This window comes from Crinia signifera, chromosome 2 (assembly GCF_055691185.1).
Source record: "Crinia signifera chromosome 2, ASM5569118v1, whole genome shotgun sequence".
NCBI classification, from domain to species: Eukaryota; Metazoa; Chordata; class Amphibia; order Anura; family Myobatrachidae; genus Crinia; species Crinia signifera.
The window spans coordinates 174,595,030-174,610,962 of NC_139218.1; the positions used below are offsets into that span (position 1 = coordinate 174,595,030).

The window sequence follows — 15,933 nt, forward strand, 5'->3', positions numbered from 1 at the left end:
TCGGCATGCCTTAACCTGCAGCACCAGATTTATTGTGTACCTTATTTTTTGTCCCTGTGGATTATATTATGCCGGGATGTTAACCCGACAATTTAAAGAACACATGGCCTTGCACAGGTCGGCCATAAAGGGGGCATTGGAAAACAAACCTGTGGACCTACCAGTGGCTTTACATTTCAAAGCCATGCAACAGCCTCTCTCCTCTTTGAAATATTTGATCATTGATAAAGTCCCTCCTTGCCCCGAGGAGGCAATAGACAAAAGGCATTACTACGCCTAGAAGCGAGGTGGATTTTTCGTTTAAGACACAGTTTCTCCCAACGGACTGAATGAACAAATTTCTTGGAATGCCCTGATGTAACCTTGCTCAGTCCTTTTTCTACTTTTTCTTTTATGTTCATCTGCTTCAACTGTATAGTGCAGAAACCGCATATCTCACTAATAGTAGTTCCCTCAGCCTAGGGCAATCTCCTACTAGGGTTTATGTTAATCCGTTTTCTTCCTGATGTGCAGCGATAATATCTTCTTATTTCTATAATGCAGTCGTTTCTTTTTGATATTTGTAATTAGTACGCACAGCGATGCTGCTATATAGGTTTGTCATTTTTAATTGTGTATGTGTTTTATCACTTATTTATTTTTTCACATCACTTTATGCACTTTTGCTACATGGTCACGTCCTACTGGCCTTCAGACACTAACCTTGTCTCCTAGCAACGGGAGATGCCGCAGGACGCCGGTTTCCAAATCTGCGTCACACATGCACTTCCAGATCGGCGCAGAGACTCGGACAGAGGTGGCCTAGTTCCTACATACACTATTTAAGGTAATGCCTTGTATTACACTATGCTTATGCTGTACACCTGAAGATGGGGTGTATATCACCTCAAATTACACCTGCACCCCGAAGCATGGCGAGCCCCGCGGTACAGCTCCTGACCTGTACATACCCCCCAACATAAAGTTGACTTTATAAAGTGTGACGAGTGCAGCAAGCCACAATTCATAACAGTGTTCTCCCCAGAGCGGTTTCTTCGTGCACTCCGCCCGGCAAGGTGCACCCTGCTGCCCAGCATTCCTCTGGAGGTCTGGCCGGGCAGAGTGGTGGTATTAGTGGAGCGCAAGCTATAAGGGGAGCGATTTCTCCAGGATGGCCAAAATCTCACGAGAGCAGAAGCATGAAAATCATGCTCCCACTGTGTCTGTGGAGCTGCCAGAAACAAGAACCAGTAGGCGCCTCCTGTATATCAGTATAAATTTATTACACAATGAACAATCACTAAATAACACACATAGAATAAAAATAAAATAAAGGATAAAAGGTATTGGATAAATTGCATGCATGCACTATTCAATTAAAAGAAGGCCATATCAATGCGTTAGCATAAATGTGTAACAAATAGTTACCACGTCCTGGATTGGACCAAATGGGACAGTAGTAGCAGTCACTCCGTGGGGGGTAATCCCAAATACATTCTGTGTTGGTCAAATATTTTTTGTAATCCTCCCGGCAAGGGTAAATGCTGGAAAAAATGGAGTGGATCCCTCACAGCTGCAGGTGACCGTTTGTGGATGGTGCCTTGGTCGCTTGGCTGGAGGATTTACACTGTCTCACAAATCTACAGTGTGTAGTGCGGAGTGGGTGGGCACACTTGACCAGTATGCCTTGCCTTGGTGTGCAAGCTACAGCTGCTGCAGCGGCCAGCAAGCCGACTGTAGGCTTAAGTACACAGTCTCCGGCGGGCGCTACTCCGTGTAGACTTGTGCTGCTGTAGGAAGCAGACTGGCTGATCACGGTCCTCCGTGTATCAGCATCGGCAGGGGGAACACTCGGTGCTGCTTGTGAATGTCCGTGGGCTGGACCAGAGTGTACAAGGGGGATTTTTGCCGGGGTTATATGCTCCCAATCGACCCTTTGTGTCATCAGTCTGCCGATAGTTAGGGGAAAGCTCTCTTAAGACTGGTTTCGCCGCACACAGGCAGCTTTTTCAATTCAGGAAATACTTGGTAACTATTTGTTACACATTTATGCTAACACATTGATATGGCCTTCTTTTAATTGAATAGTGCATGCATGCAATTTATCCAATACCTTTTATCCTTTATTTTATTCTATGTGTGTTATTTAGTTATTGTAAATTGTGTAATAAATTTATACTGATATACAGGAGGCGCCCTTCTGGTTCTTGTTTCTGGTATCTCTTGTATTGAGGGCGGCAACCCTCTCCCAGAAGGCAGCCACCTGTGTATAAGCACAATACACCATTCCTAGCGCTCAAGTTTTGCTCTATTGTCTGTGGAGCTGGGCTGAACTTGCGGCGGCAAGAGCACCAGCTGTGGCGGACAGACAGAACCGCCAGTATTTCCGTTGCACTATGCTCACCAAGCCAAAAGCTGCCTCTCTGACGCGTCTCCCATCTCATCTAGCCGTCTTTCCAGCCCAATGAGGAGGGGAGGGGGTAAGCCTTCTGGCAAAGAGCCTGAAACCCCTGGCATCAAGCATGTAAGCAAGTGGCACTTATGTGGCATAATGTATAATTGGCATTACGGTGTGTGGTATATGTAATGGGCATTATGGAGTGTGGTATAATATTTAATCGGTATTACGCGATGGAATAGTGTGTAATGGGTATTACGGCATGTAATGGGTGTGTGACATGTAGTAGGCATTAGGTGAGCACTTTCCTTATATTCAGAGTGTATTTGGTGGTGTGGGCTGAGATTTTTTTTTTTTTTTTAACTGCAATGAGTGCCAATAGGCAGTGCTGAACGGACAGTGACACTTTTTTTTATTGCGAAGACCCCCACCCAGCTACTTGTTGATGCCACCCAGCTGGGAAAAATTTCTGGGGAGAACACTGCATAATATAACTGTATGTAATTGACAAGGGAAGATATATAGACCTGGCTACATTTGCTTTACAGAGGACGGCACACTAACCTGCATCCCCTACATTACATAAATTTGTTCAGCAGTTAAACATTTTTACTCTAGGAATTTGTGAGCCAATGAATATAAAATGGAGGATACCAAGAAAGAATACATCATATTGTATATCAAGGTCCTATGTGTGGGTCTAAACAAAACAAAAAACAGCCGTCCGAACTCTACATTATATTCCTACTGAACGGGAATGCAAAAAAAAAACCCACCACCTTCAAATGAAAAGCTTTCACTGTCTCTTTGCATGGGACTTCAATCATGCTACATTAATGGACATCTACATTAGAATCCATCGCTTAACCTAGATTTTGACAACACTCTTTAGACAGTATGCAAGGTATAATCACACACAAAGCAGCTGGCTATACCACTAAACAAATATATGGAAGAAATATAATGCAAAAAAAAAAAAGTCATCTCTACACCATGGTTTGAAAATTAAATCAAACCCGAATTCAATAAAAAAAAAAAAAAAAAAAAAATCACCACAGCTGGACAGATGTTAAAGAAAGATATGTTTCTTCTAGGACAAATCATTGCATGAGTATCTGTAGCCCCTCATTACATTCACCAAGCTCTTTTTTCCCCCTTTAAATAAGATAGCAAATTAATTATATACAGTGCATCTACCCGGAAGACTAAGAATAAAATAAAAATTGAGCATTTTATTATTGACAAATGTATATTTGTTGTGGTTGCAAAGATGGACTTCATTTTTAGAAAAGGGGATTTTTGTAAGAACTTACAGTTCAAATCCCTTTCTCTAATTCTATCCTGGTGATTCAGCTTGACCTTGGGATGTGGGAGGGTCCGAAGGAGCCAGGCACCTATGCTAAACCTTTTCAGGGGCAGGCATCCCAGCATACCTCAGTTCAACTTTTAGAGCACACTAGGATACAAAAACTCAGAACATCGCATGAACATATTATATGCATAACATAACCATTATAACATGACAACTCATGAAAACGGAAGTACTTACTGAGCGTAGGGGAGGGATCGCTGCATCACCAGGAAAGAATCAGAGAAAGGGATTCGAACAGTAAGTTCTTACAAAAAATCCCCATTTCTCTTTCATCTATCCTGGTGAGTCAGCTTGACCTTGGGACGTTCAAGAGCCGGTCCTTTGGGAGGGTACATTCAGGTCCGCAGTTCTCATCACTGCTCGCCCGAATGAACCTAGTCGTCGCTCATGGAACCTATAAAATTTGGTGAAGGTGTGAAAAGATGACCAAGTGGCAGCCCTGCATACCTGTTCTGCTGTAGACCCATGGCGCACCGCCATGAAGATGACCTGGTGGTATGTGCATTTATGTTTGCCTACACTAAGGTGGGAAGACCTGTGCCTTCAAAAGGCAATGACAGATCTTAGCCACCTAGCAATGGTTTGCTTTGAAGCAGGCCAGCCCATCTTGTGTACGTCATACAGTACCAGCAAAGAATAAGTTTTGCGGAGATCCTTCATTCTGTCCACATATATGCGTAAGGCACGCACCACATCCACATTTTTTAGTTTGTCCCTTTTCTTCTTGTGCTCTGGAGGATTGAACACTGGAAGAACAATCTCTTGATTTAAGTGAAAAAAAGAAACTACCTTAGGTAGGAACTTAGGTACTGTTTTAAGCACCGCTCTATCTTCAACGAAAAACGGGAATTTACAAGATAATGCCCCTAACTCAGACATCCGCCTCGCTGAGGCGATGGCCAACAAAAAAGTTAACTACCACGTAAGGAATTTCAGGTCCGCAGACCTTAAAGGTTGAAAAGGAGCCTTTTGTAAAACAGCTAGTACTAAAAACAAGTCCAACAGAGCAACCGGTTGTTTATAACAAGGTTTTAGTCTAATAACTCGTTCGAGAAACGGCTGTACCTCAGGAATATATAGACAAGGCCGATATTTGCACCTTTAAAAGGATTGAAGGCCTAATCCCGAAGAAAATCCATAATGCAAGAATCTATAGACCCTAAACTTGGATGTGTGAACTTTGTCGTACACCCCAACGAATATAAATCTTCCAGACCCTGTAGTAATTTCTGGATGATACTGGTTTCCTAGCATTTATCATTGTAGAAATGACCGAATCCAAAAATCCTTTCTTTTTTAGAATGGAGGTCTCAAGAACCAAGCCGTCAAACTTAGCCGAGCAAGGTCCTGATGATAACTCCAGAATGCTGGAGTACCAAGAAATCTTTGGCCAGTATGGAGCTATTAAAATCACTGGGATGCCCTATGTACTTATCTGTCTGCTGATAAGACCTTTCAATCAGCTGGGGTAGCGTGGCCCAGGAGAAAGCGGTCACACTGCAAGGAAACCTTCAGCTCCGCGTTCACTGCTTCCCAAAGGCGCCAAACACCAGTGTAAAGGAAGAGACCAAATTTCCCTGCCACAGCGGGGTCTGTGTCTTTTGATGCCAACTGCCCCCTGTAAGCCGCTCCTCTGTACTGCTTCTCTTCTCCTAAGTGCCTCCCCCTCTGCCGGGGATCACTTGGGATAGTCCTGTAACAGGCTGCGCCCTCCAAGGGAGTCCAGCATGTTAACCCGATTTGAAGATGGCACCCACCATTGCAAAGATCCTGTCCCCTACGATCCCCCCCCCCTCATGGGGAGCCGGTTCGGGGGTCCCCCTGGTCCAGGAGACTTTCCTGTAATGAAAGTCTGAAGCGCTGCGCAAGGAGACCAGGCAGAATCTCCCTGCGTGCATGACACGCTTCTGTCAGCTCCTGCTGCGCTGTCAGTGTGACGATTCTCACAGAATCCTCACACTGTGCCTGCCTGACAGCTAAGTGTAAAAGTTACAAAAAACAAACAAACACCTAACTGACTCTTCCTGGGCTGCATCCCACAGCCTGTTCAGGATAGCACCCACTCCTGTGGGCACCTAAACGCAACTGTGGTATGCTGGGATGATGAGAGGAGGAGCCTGCCCCCTGAAAAGGTTTTGCATAGGACCCTCCCACATCCCAAGGTCAAGCTGCATCATCAGGATAGATGAAAGCAAAGTGATGCAGCATAATCTGCAAAATCCAACAAATAAAAAAATAAAAAAAAAACCGACATCATAGCAGCTTAGACTAGTCAAATTCAGAAGAAAGGTTAGTACATATTGCAGTGCCTATACAGCTTGCAATGCTGATGCGTGGCCCTAAGAGTTTGGTATCCCACATACAAATAGACTGTGGATGCAAGCACATTTTTGTGTGTTCTAGTATATAGTCAAAACAGGCCAGTGTTAAAATTGTACAGCAATACAGTCAAAACTCAGTTATTTTGGGCTCCAGGGAGTTCAAGGGAAATTGTATAGTCAAAAAGGTCCACAGCCATAATCACACCGTGTGTATGCACCTTAGGATTAATGTAACAGAGGACACCTGTTGAACAGTGAAAAATTTTGAGAAGACGTGTGCCAGTGAAGAAGTTGCCTATCAGCTTTGAGGTAACATTTATCAAGTGCCTGCTACGAACTAATATAGAGCAGATGATTGGTCACCATGGTCAATTGCTCTACTGGCTCACTTCTCCACTTCATGAATAGACCCCACAGGCTGTTTAAAGGGTGCACCGAAAATTATAGGAATCAACTACTTGCAAGGTTAAACAGTAGAACTTGGCAGCAGCAGATGATAAAACTGGCTACAGAAGCACTTAAGTAAAGTTAAAAGACCTATAAAAGGCTCACACTCTAATCAAGTGAGGCAAGAGAAAACTCCCTACTTTAGTTATCCATGCAAGCCCTAGCAGCACTAGGCTGCATCTTGTATGCAGACTGGTCCCAGTGTGCATGTGCAAAATGCTATGCACAGGTATGACACAGCTGCACTAAACACATACCAGCAGGTTAGACCGCTGATCTGTGAAAAAACTATAAGCCATGATAAGCGTGGTTACAGCTTCTTTTTTTTGTAACATCTTATTCATTTCCTAACGCAATAAAATTGTATGTTGACAGTGAAATCATTATACGTTTGCAGACCTTGTATAGAAAAGTGACCTTCTGTATGTAATTTGATTTCATACATACCAAAATTCAATGAAAGTGTCAAATAGTGCAGGTTATAGTACAAATTAACACTTTCCACCTATTCTTACATCTTCTTTGGTAATGTGTCAACTCCAAAAAAGATAAATTATAATCGGGCTCTAGACCAGATAAGTATATATACACACACATATTGTGGAAATATGAAATATTTGCCTGAAACTAAATCACACAGAAGAAGTACATGTAGGAAGTCACATGGGGGGAGATTGTTTGAACTAAAAATGCGGTAAAAACCCTGTTATTTGGGGTTTTTAACCACATTTTGGGATGCTCTAAACATCCCCAGATGGGTTACTGCGACGGGGGGCATCGCCAGATTTTTCTTCAACCGCAACCCACCGACCCCCGCACCGACACCCCCTCATCTGTGTCCTGGCAGCACAAAGCTTTGCTGCCCAGACCTGTGATCTCCTCCACCCTGCACTGTGATCCTCTTCCGGGTGCACAGAGGAGGAGAGCCCGGTGCAGCAGCGCCAGGTAAGGGAGGGAGTGGGGAGCCGCCGGGACCCGATGACTCACCGCAAAGGACAGCTCTTAAACGCAAAAGCTGTCCTTTGCCATAATTATCGCATATGTTGGAGCATATGCAATAATTATGTATGCGATGGACGGAGTTGGGGTACGGATGTTAGAACATGCAGTCCATGATCACTAATGGAATTATTACACCACTTTAGGACCTGCTGAACACGCTTTAATATTAAGCCTGGTGAAGAGATAGTTGAAGATGATAATGCACCAGCAAATCAACTCCTATCATTTTTCAAACACAGCCGATGACTGGTGCATTGTGTGATCACCTTCTACTTCCGCTTTATTTTACAGGTTTAACACATCTGCCCCAATATGTATTATGCAAGGATTTCCTTGTTCTCTTTTAAGGCTAAAAAGAAACTGGCCAATGGAAATAGCCCAAAAACTTATTTTGGGATCAGCAGCTGATAATCCGATAATTTTTGTTTACAAACCTTGGGGATGTTTGTGAGACTTTCATATTTGTTTAAATAAAAATCTCTTGGTTGAATAAAAAGAAGTTAAAATTACATTCTTGTTGGCCACAGAGTACCTGAGGAATGGTAGGGCAAAGGCATTTGACAAAAAGGATTAATGATATTCCTTACGGATGGTGGGAAGACTTTGTACCATAATAGACTATTGCCCATTACATTCATGTCTGGCGGCACATCATGCAGAACTGAATACTCCCTTATGGGAGGAGTATTCAATTCTGTCCGATTAGAATTTTCAATTTCCTGCAATATTAAGTAAAATTGACATTTAACCTAGTCAATGTTGGATTCATATTTTTGACTGTCGGAATAGACAGTCAGAAACTCTGTGGATCTGCAAAAAATGGCCGCAGTACATTCTAGTGGCCATTTTCAGCAATGCAGGTTCAGGGAAAAAAAAAAAAAAAATTGAAATCTGCATGAGGGGAGCCCAGTCTGAAAAAGGCCACTATTAAATACACTGAAAACCCCCCTAAATATTTTGAACCCTGTAAGTGCATTTGTGTACACACAAATGAAAAAATAATTTATTTTGTATTGAAAAGAGGCAACAAATTCATAATTAATGTTAGAGAAGTAAAGCCTCAAACAAAGCAAAACTGTCTCTTTAATAGATATTTTCCTATATAAATTATTGCCATAAAGTTTTCCAGCCGAGCAGCCTAATTAATTCTTGTTCCATACACAAAGGGAAATGCTGGGTGACAAATGGGTGCAAAGCTTGAAAGCTGCCAGGTCTGCAAAACATTTTCTACTTCAATTTAGAAGCAATTTTGCAGTAAATCATCAAGCTGAACTTGGGATCTCAGATTTCGTAGGACAGCCAAACCTTGTAAAGTCACGGCTGATGTTGAGGGAAAAAAATATTAATGAGATGTGCCTTTAACACAATGTCAGCTTTCAAGAGTTGTCGATCACTTTTTACATGCTCACTTTTATTTCAAGAGAGACACTGAAGTGTATTAGGGTTGTTCTTCGGAATGCCACCTCTACTGGGAAGCTTTAATTTTCTACTGTATGTATTCAGTATGTAGGTGGCAAAACAACTTTTATTTTTTTACTAAATTTAACTATTCTATGTGTCTGGAAATGGGATGGTACTCAAGACTTGAAAAAAACAAATCTGATTACTGTAGAAGTATATGAAATAATTAGAGGTTGATCTATCAAGCAGTTGAAAGAGTAGAGAAGTGGACTCTCTACCTTGGTCTACCAGCAAAAAAACTGCACCAATTACAACTGGTACAAAACACAGCTGCTAGGTTGTTAACTAACCAGCCCTGTTCTAGCCACATTACTCCCATTCTCTACTCCCTTCACTGGCTGCCAATAAAATGGCGAATCATTTTAAAGATCAATCTACTGAGTTTCATAGCCCTACATGACCAAGGCCTAAGGTTCCTGAAGCAGTTTCTGATTCCATACTGCCCCACCAGATGACTGCAATCTGTAGATCAAGGACTTTTAGCAGTACCTAGGCTCTTCTGTAATTCATCTGGGGGTCGAGCTTTCAGCCATTCAGCTCCAACTTTAAGGAACTCACTTCCCCACACAGTTCGAGATCCCCACTCTAGAATGCGTCAAAAACAGACTCAAGACTTTCCTATTTACCCAAGCGTTTTCTTAAGTATTGTTTATGAAAAGCTTTTATGCACTTCATTGTTCTTGTACTGTTAAGCGCCTTGAGTCCTATTGGAGAAAGAGATATAGAGATAGATAGATAGATATATCTATATATTAGTGCAGAATTTGGCCAAGGTAACCAATCACACTCTACCTATAATCTTAGTGTGTACTTTCATTGCTTCCTCAGATGTTTGGTTGTTATAGGCAACTTCACTCTTCACCGCTTGATACACCAACCCCATAACTGGTTAAACCAATCATGCTATTGGAACACTATGTGGATATGTGCTGTATTCTGGAATGCAAGCAATACACTTCATGGAGAAAATCTGGGTAGCCGCAAACTCCCAATTCGATGTATTGTGGAATATACAATACCAACCCTCCCCTAAAAACAAAAGAACCACAACAGATCCAGAAACACCACTCATTTAAATGCCATCCCCGTACTAGACAATCATTAAAACTAGGAAAGTAAATATTATAAATTAGTCCCCCAGCCCATCAAAACGACAGATCATCAGAATAATACATTTTAGCACCGGTGGGTAGGAACAGCTGAATGAAGCTCTGTCGGGCGCCATTTAGTTGTTGCTGGAGTGCACAACACTTGAATTCCCCATAGAAGAAGTGAGGAGTAGAATTAAGGGCCCCCATACATCAGCAATTGTGACAATCCTCAGATCTGGAGATAATTGTCACAATTAATCTTTAATGTGTGGGCTCCCCCTTTTGGCAATCCCAATCAACAATTAATAGGGATCGCCAATCGATTGCTGAATCAGATTTTTAAACATGTTTAATAATCTGGTATTATCTGCGGTTGTTTTTTTATATGTGTGGCTGTTCCAGTCTTGTCTTCTTCTATATACATTATGAAAAGAAGTAACATCTGAAATGACAAATCGATTGAGGTTATGTATGAGCACTTTCAAGATATGAAGATGCAATCTTTAGATGGCAAAAAAATCTGCCGATCACTGAAATAAATCTGTAATGTGTGGGCAAGTCAAATAGATTGTAGAAACCATTTATCTGTTTATCTGGCAAAAAAAAATCACTGGATCTGGAAAAACCATTAATTGTTTTTAGATTTGTATTATATAAAAGATACTGACATTAAATAATATAAGATATCTATTCACAGGTCTATCTCAAAAACATTCATAAACGGATATCACAAGTCTTTAACATCCAATGTGTCCATCTGGCCTCTTTTTAAAATATCAGAGCTCTCTCTTATGAAAAATGTAATGAATGCACCTATATATCAGAGTGGACACTTGGTTGCCTATAAGGCTGCAAGTTTAAATGCTATACCATCAAATCCAGGAAGTAGTTTTCCAACATATAGATTAATTCACATGGACAATAGTGATAGTCACACATGTTTTCTACTTTATATTTGTCCATCAGCCCTGTAGTCACACTGTTTTTTCCTGTAGAGCTTTTTGCCTTATATGCTCTTTTGAGCACCAGCCACCTGCATATAATATAGCTTTGCATATTTAAAGTGGTTACATTCAAGAAACAATCTCAAAATTATTAACCAACTTGCCCCATGGTATGACATGCTAAAATCTATGGTCCTTAATCTGCAGACCAGAGCAAACAAAAAAAAATGTATTAAATGAACATACATAATGGAATGGTGTCCAAATTAGCAAAGATGTGTAAAAATGAATGTTGTATCTATCAAATAACCCAATATACTTTTCATATAAGATTACAGAAAATAGCAGCTATTTGGGTAGATAAAAACTTGTACTCTGATGGCTAGGATATTGTATTTGCATTTTATTTTAGAGACTATGGGTGAAATGTAATAGGGTGAGAGAAGAAGAAAGTGAGAGATTTGGTAAGAAATCTTCAGGGTTTTTTTTTTAAGTTGCAATCATTTACACTGCAAAACCAGTTTGATTTTGCAGTGTAAAGGATTGCCGCTTTAAAAACAAACAAAAATAAAAACACACACATTGAGATTCCTTACCAATTCTCTCAGGCCATTACATTTCCCCCTATGTAGAACATGAGAAACTCAGTTTAAAGTAACTTAACCCTAACACGTACCATTATCAGTAGAATTTACCACTATATGTATAGTATTCATCATAGATCTTCAAGCGAACCTCTCGGGTTCAAAATGTCACCTTACATTAATACACCTTACCAGGAGATAGATAGATAGAAGCCTGGACTAGAGCCTGTAAACTCTAGTCCAGGCTTGTCCAACCCGCGGCCCGCATGCGGCCCAGGTTGGCTAGTTAATGCGGCCCAGTGCAATTTTGCAGGCATGAACATTAATGTTTTTTCTGATTCCTGAACTTAGTCCGGTCCCAGCAGTCCTTTGCGGAGGTGCGCGAGTGCACGGGTGATGTCACCACGCACCCGCGCACTGGAGTACGGCGCTTACACTATGTCAGGCGTCGGTGGAGGCGGGCACTCTAGTCTGCGTGCAGTCGGCAGCCATAGGGAGGGAAGGACGCATGTCTGGCGGCACAGCGCTGTGTGTTGCTGGTGTCTTGGGGCGGACAGCACTGGGTTCTTCTGCAGTGCTGAAGGTGGAGGGGCGGATGGTGCAACTTAATACAGGTCTGTGGGGGCATGTGTGTTACATGGCACCGTGGGGGCATGTGTGTTACATGGCACCGTGGGGGCATGTGTGTTACATGGCACCGTGGGGGCATGTGTGTTACATGGCACCGTGGGGGCATGTGTGTTCGGCTTATTCTCTGTGTCAGAATGTCGGCTTATTCTCTGTGTCAGAATGTCAGAAACAATGTCAAACATCTCACTAACTTCATTTCCAAGTAAGTTTAATCTGTTAACTATGTTTTCTATGTTTTTTTGGGATGATCAGGTATCGTTGCTGTTATTTTATTTTATGTGCGGCCCAAACCAAATTTTCATCTTCCGATGTGGCCCAGGGAAGGTGAAAGGTTGGACACCCCTGCTCTAGTCGCTTGTAAATATTTCACTTTGTCCTATTATGGACATACTGTATCTTTAATTAACATATAGGGCAGTATTCAATGAGGCTGATTCGCCATGTTTTATGGAGATTTTGTGCTATTTTCGTGCTGTACGGCGATTTTTTGACTTTTTATGGTGAAGTGGAATGTGAACTTTTAAAATAAAGTGTTTTGTTTTTTACATTTGGTGTAAAAAAATCAGGGGTACTTGTGTATTATAGCGGCGCCCCCGATGTACATCGCGCAATGTTTTTATCGCATGCCATGCAATGCGATTTTGGCCCCCTATGCGATGAAAGATTGTATAAAAGCACCCTGAAGGGTGCTTTTAAGCACACAAATGGGTGCTTACAATGTTAAATGCACCGCCACGCCACCCCCCCCAACTATAAATGTGAACCCAAAGCGTGGCGAGCGCCGCGAGCGGCGGCGGTACGCGTCCTCCGATCTTTTCATACCCCCACTATCCACGTCGGCGTGGAGTGGAGAATAGAAAGTGTGGCGAGCGCAGCGAGCCCCGCGAGGGGACGCGGATACCTGTGAAGCCCGCGAGGGGACGCCGATACCTGTGAAGGTATCCGCGTCTGCTCGCCACGCTTCAGGCTCGGTGGCTCGCTGCGCTCGCCACACTTTCTATTCTCAACTCCACACCGACGTGGATAGTGGGGGTATGAAAAGGTCGGAGGACGCGTACCGCTGCGCTCGCCACGCTTCGGGTTCACGTTTATAGTGGGGGGTGGCGTGGGGGTGCATTTAACATTGTAAGCACCCATTAGGGTGCTTAAACAATTTTTCATCGCATCGCATTGTGTGGCATTGTATGCCATACAATTTTAAAATTGTATGACATTGTACAATATCGCATCGCATACCATCGCATGCCTTATGGTATGCGATGCGATGGGTGCCGCTATAATACACAAGTACCAAATCAGGAATTTTATTCTGAGGAGGGACATGCTAATTTTATTCATGCGCTGTAAGCACATGAATATATATTTAATTAAAAAAAAAGTACTCTTTACCTAGCACGGCGACCACGATTTTGATCATGGGCATCGCAGGTAAAAAAATCGCGGGCATCGAATGCACTAAAAATCGGGTGCGACACGACCGACGCAATGCCCGCGATTTCCCATAGGGAACAATGTTAAATGTCTCAATTGACCCGATTTTCATGTTCAATGGCCCACAGAGGCCAAATAGCCACCCTGAAGTGTGAAATGGCCTCCACAATTGTTAACGCCACCCCACGATCAAAGTCAACCCGAAGCGTGGCGAGCGGCGGCGGTATGCGTCCTACGACCTTTTCATACCCCCACTATCCACGTCGGCGTGGAGTTCAGAATAGAATAGTGTGGCGAGCGCAGCGAGCCACCGTGCCCAAAGCGTGGCGAGCGCGGATACCTTCACAGGTAAACGCGTCCCTTCGCGGGCTTCACAGGTATCCGCTGCGCTCGGCACGCTTCGGGCTCGGTGGCTCGCCACACTATTCTATTCTCTTCTCAACTCCACGCCGACGTGGATAGTGGGGGTATGAAAAGGTCGTAGGACGCGTATAGCCGCCCCTCGCGGGCTCGCTGCGCTCGCCACGCTTCGGGTTCACGTTGATCGTGGGGTGGCGTTAACAATTGTGGGGGCCATTTCACAATTCAGGGTGCCTATTTGGCCTCTGTGGGCCATTTAACATTGTTTCCTATGGAAAAATTGGGTCAATTGAGGCATTGAACAGGAAAAATCGGGTCAATTGAGACATTTAACATTGTTCCCTATGGGAAATCGCGGGCATCGCGTCGGTCGCGTCGCACCCGATTTTTTAGTGCATTCAATGCCCGCGATGGCCGCCGTGCTAAGTAAAGAGTACCAAAAAAAATATACCCGGTGAATACCCGGTCCCCTGTTGGCTATCCCGGGAATCAGTCTTGCGTAGATCCTTCATTCTGTCCCCATATATGCGTAAAACATGCACCACGTCCAATTTTTTTATTTTGTCTCTTTTCTTCTTTCCTCTGGAGGATTAAAACACTGGAAGAACAATCTCTTGATTTAAGTGAAAAGAAGAGACTACCTTGGGTAGAAACTTAGGTACTGTTCTCAGCACAGCCCTATCTTCATGAAAAATCTAAAATTGGACTTTACAGGATAATGCCCCTAACTCGGAAACCCACCTCGCTGAGGCAATGACTAACAAAAATTTTAACTTTCCATGTGAGGAATTTTAGGTCCGCAGACATTAAAGGCTCGAACGGAGCATTCTGTAAAACTGCTAAAACCAAAGCCAGGTCCCACGGAGCCACCGGTTGTTTATAGGGAGGCTTCAGTCTAAATCACTCCTTGGAGAAATGTCTGTACTTCAGGAATTAAAGTCAATCTTATATTGACAAGGCCGAAATTTGCACCTTTAAGGATTGGAGGCCTAAACCTGAAGAAAATCCATCCGGCAAAAATTGCAAGAATCTGGAAATCTTAAATCTGGATGTGTGAACACTCTGACGTTCACACCGGCTAATGTAAATCTTCCAGACTCTCTAGTAATTTCTGGACGATACTTGTTTCCTTGCATTTATCATTATAGAGATTACCAAATACGAAAACCCTATCCTCTTTAGAATGGAGGTTTTAAAAGCCACGCTGTCAAATTCAGACAAGCAAGGTCCTGATAAAAAGGGGCCTTGTATGACACACACAATTGTGTCGATAACTCCCGAATGCTGGAGTACCAATACCTCTTCAGCCACTGTGGAGCGATTAAGATCACCGAGATGCCCTGTGATCTCACCCTTTTCAATACCCGTGCAATCATCGGGAATGGTGGAAAGATGTAAGCCAGCTTGAAATTCCACTGACTCGTCATGGCATCTACCGACCAAGCGTGAGGATCCCTGGCCCTCGAGCAGAAAATGGGTACCTGGCAATTGTGCCTGGAAGCCATTAAATCCACTTCCGGGAGACCCCATTGAGATACTATCTCCTGAAAAACCTGTGGATTCAACGAACATTCCCCCCTCCAACAGCTTCTCCCTGCTCAGAAAGTCCGCTTCTATGTTCTGAATTCCCAGAATACAGCTGAACTGGCTGGAACATTCTTTTCCATCCAATGGAAGATCCTTGAGACTTCCCTCATTGCCAATCTGCTTTGCGTGCCTCCCTGGTGGTTCAGGTAAGCTACCGCTGTGGCATTGTCTGTCTGTATGTATGTGAAGAGGAAAGCCTTCTCTCCTCCGCTTGCAGAATTGACTGCCAAACAGTTCGTAACTCCAGTACATTGATCGGTAGTAGTGACTCTAATTGACCAATTGCCTTGGAGTCTCAATTCCTGGACGACTGCTCCCCAGCCCTG

The 15,933-nt window shown here is 43.2% G+C and overlaps 1 protein-coding gene and 1 long non-coding RNA gene across 3 annotated transcripts in view; one reads left to right on the forward strand and one right to left on the reverse strand.

Moving 5' to 3' along the window:
- The window catches only part of AATF (apoptosis antagonizing transcription factor), a 172,897-nt gene that overhangs the window by 112,979 nt on the left and 43,985 nt on the right, over positions 1-15,933 (reverse strand). The gene's annotated exons all lie outside the window — the stretch shown is intronic.
- The window catches only part of LOC146060222 (uncharacterized), a 34,683-nt gene that overhangs the window by 11,598 nt on the left and 7,152 nt on the right, over positions 1-15,933 (forward strand). The window contains exon 2 of the long non-coding RNA XR_014470398.1: positions 715-826. This is a non-coding gene — a long non-coding RNA (uncharacterized LOC146060222). The remainder of the gene's footprint in view (positions 1-714; positions 827-15,933) is intronic.